The following is a 3,909-nucleotide window of genomic DNA, read 5'->3' on the forward strand; positions in this document are numbered from 1 at the left end:
ATTTTGTTGAAGATATTTGCTGGCCCTTTAAGTTGAAAATCTTCATTCTCATCAACTCCTATTATCTGTAGGTTTGGTCTTCTCATTGTGTTCTGTATTTGCTGGATATTTTGAGGTAGGATCTTTTTGTGTTTTGTATTTTCTTTGATTGTTGTGCAGATGTTCTCTATGGAATATTCTGCACCTGAGATTCTCTCTTCCATCTCTTGTATTCTGTTGCTGATGCTAGCATCTATGTTTCCAGATTTCTTTCCTAGGGTTTCTATCTCCAGCATTGCCTCATTTTGGGTTTTCTTTATTGTGTCTACTGCCCTATTTAGGTCTAGTATGGTTTTGCTCATTTCCATCACCTGTTTGGATGTGTTTCCCTGTTTTTCTTTAAGGACTTGTAACTCTTTAGCGGTGTTCTCCTGTATTTCTTTAAGTGAGTTATTAAAGTCCTTCTTGATGTCCTCTACCACCATCATGAGATATGCTTTTAAATCTGGGTCTAGCTTTTTGGATGTGTTGGGGTGCCCAGGATTAGGTGGGGTGGGAGTGCTGCGTTCTGATGATGGTCTTGTTTACTGTTAGTAGGATTCTTATGTTTGCCTTTCGACATCTGGTAATCTCTGGAGCTAGTTGTTATAGTTGTCTCTGGTTAGAGCTTGTTCCTCAGGTGATTATGTTAGCCTCTATCAGCATTCCTGGGAGACTAGCTGTCTCCTTAGTTTCAGTGGTCAGAGTACTCTCTGCAGGCAAGCTCTCCTCTTGCATGGAAGGTGCCCAGATATCTGGTGTTCGAACCTGCCTCCTGGCAGAAGTTGTGTTCCACTCACTAGAGGTCTTACGATCCCATGGAGTGTCCTGTGAGGACCTCGGGGGTGTCCAGAAAGTCCGCGCACAAGGAACCCCGGTGTTGGAGTGGACTGGAAGGGACTTGTGCCCCTGATCAGACCGGGTTATCTGCTTCCCTAGTTAATGCAGTCTCAGGTCCCATGGGATTGGATTGGAGCAGGCGCTCTGTTCCACTCACCAGAGATCTTAGGATTCCGTGGGGGATCCTGTGTGGGTCCTTGCGGGTGTCCGGAGACTCTCCAGGCCAGGAACCCCGGTGCAAGCAGCCACGTTCTTGATCAAAATACCACAAAAACAGTCTCTGGGCCACATATAGAAAGTCTTCTCCACTGAACCCTCTTGGGCCATGTCGGCAAAGTTTCAATCACTCTCAGCCACTAACTCTTCCATGTTCCTACTACGATGGCTCATTAAACCCTAGTTAAAGAATTCCAGTGCTTTCAAATCCAAAGTCCCCAAATCCACATTCTTCCAAACAAAAACATAATGGTACCAACTTAAGACTTTATTAGGGTTTTACTGCTGTGAATAGATAGCATGACCATAGCAGCTCTTATAAGGACAACATTTAATTGGGGATGACTTACAGGTTCAGAGGTTCAGTCCATTATCAACAAGTTGGAGCATGGCAGAATCCAGGTAGGCATGGTACAGGAGAAGCAGATAGTTTTACCTCTTCATCTGAAGGCAGCTAGGAGAAGACTGACTTCCAAGGCAGCTAGCATGAGGGTATTAAAGTCCATGCCCACAGTGACACACTTATCCCAAGAAGGCCACACCTATTCCAACAAGGCCACACTTTAGTGCCAATTCCTGGGTCAAGCATATTTAAACCATGGCAGGTTGTATCTTCTTCAAAAGCAATTATAAAAAGGGCAAATGGAAATGGGATACAGAGTGTAGAGCCATTTTTTTTTTCTGGAGAGGTCATTAAAGAATTATACAATACATTTAGTCTGAAGGTCTCAGTAGGCTTTATTTATGATCGTAGAATTGAGCAACACTTCTATAAAATGAACTAAGTGTAGGTGGTTGTTCATATTGATAGGAAAGGGTAGAAGAAAGCAGAAATAAAGAACAAACAGCAGATTAATTATTTCATTCTGTGTCAGGGAAACAGAAAGAGAACAGGAAAGTGACTAGTTAACATGAAGTCATTCAGGTGATATTTTTGTGTATTTTAAAGCAGAGGGAACACTCAAGTAACTGGAAGATGGAGGAAGACACAGCCTTATTGTGAACATCCATGCTGAATTGCCTTGCTGTGATTTCAGAAGTATTAGTGGGTTATTTTTTTTCCCTCTACGATACAGCTGAAGGAGAAAGTATAGGTATGAAATAGACTCAGTGAACTGAGTTTGAAATAGGGAGGCCTACAATATGAAGGATGGAAAGTGGTCTTGTTAGTAGCAGCAGGAAATGTCAGCCCAATTCTCCAAGTGCAACCTGAGGAGTTTTTGCCATGGAGCTATACTCCCGTGAAGCCAGGATCTTAACTCCTGCTATAGAAAAACTGGTTTAGGTCAAGTCAGTGAGGTTGATTGCAGAAAGGGAAATACATGCTTTATTAAAAGAGAGAAGCCTTGACCACCTTAATTAACAGTGGCTACATCTAGTATGATTTTGTGCCTTTTGAAGTTACAGTGTTCAAGGAATGTGATCTAAATTTAAAAGATTAAACTAAAATGAGTAACTATGTTTTTATCCAAAGATATTTTCCTCTGTAAAGGATGCTATAAAGGGGTTTGCAGGTACATTGAACAGGTTTATAAATAAGAAAGAACTTAAAACATAGGGTTAAAATGGTCAAGAGAATTCTTACTACACACAGGTCACAAAGAAGTTGAAATTTAAATCTGACTGTAATCATGGTTTCAATCTTGTTTGTGCATCATTCTCAGAAAAATATAGGTTTACAGATGAGAAAGAAAGCCAATGAGCACAGTTTATTAATTGTTTTAACAATCTTGTTTGAGATATATCTTATAGTAGGAAGTATTATCCTTGTGCAGGTTATCACTCCAGCAGTGTGTGTATGTTATGTGTGTGTGTGTGCACTAAAAGTACATGAGCCAGATGCCAACCTTGAGTGTCTTTCTAAGGAGTCATCTACCTACACACATATATATATATATATATATATATATATATATATATATATATNATATATATATATATATATATATATATATGGAGCCATCAACATACATATGTAAATATATATTTAAATATATACATATACATTTTAAGAGGTAGGTGACTCTACCTATATATGTCGCAGTCTCCGCTTGCCACAGTCTCTGACCCGCAAAGATAAGAAAGATTCTTGCAGCAAGCTATACTCCCTCCTATCCTAGTTGTAGTAGAAGAGGTTGTTATAAGTAAAGCTGCAAGAAGGAGTAAAAGAAGAAGATGCTGGGGAAGAGACCTGTAGGGGGAAAAGCCACAAGTAAAGAAGTTGCTGTGTGAACCCGCCTTGGTGTCTGTGTTGTTCTTGTCTTTGCAGGTCAGATATATATATATATATATATATATATATATATATATATTTACAAATATATTTATATAAAATATATCCCATTTATTTGGTCATGGGAGGGATATGAGCATGTCACAACAGATATATAATGGTAACAGGACCTTTGACAGAAGTCAGTTCTCTCCTTCCATCATATGAGTTCTGGTGATTGAACTCAGATCTCTAGGCTTGGTGTCAAGAGTCCTTACCCATTGAGTCATGTCACCACTGAAACATGGGATTTTCCTATTAGGCAAAGGTTGCTGACCAACAAGCCCCAGGCATCCATCCTGGCCATATTTTATTTGAGGTGAGTCCTTTTGAATGAGATGTTAGACATACATAAATATAAGCTATAAAATTTTGTTTTATGCTGTCAAGTTTAGAATTTATTACCGCATCAGTAGAAAATGAATATATACTCTATCATGTGCAATTAAATTCTAAGCAGAATGAGTAATGGAGACTGTGAATAGCCTACTTTAAATAGGTGGGTGCAGGATAGACTCATTTGCATCATGAAATGATTCTTAACATTACAAAAGGATTCTTAA

Source organism: Mus caroli, chromosome 14 (assembly GCF_900094665.2).
Source record: "Mus caroli chromosome 14, CAROLI_EIJ_v1.1, whole genome shotgun sequence".
In the NCBI taxonomy this organism is placed as follows: domain Eukaryota; kingdom Metazoa; phylum Chordata; class Mammalia; order Rodentia; family Muridae; genus Mus; species Mus caroli.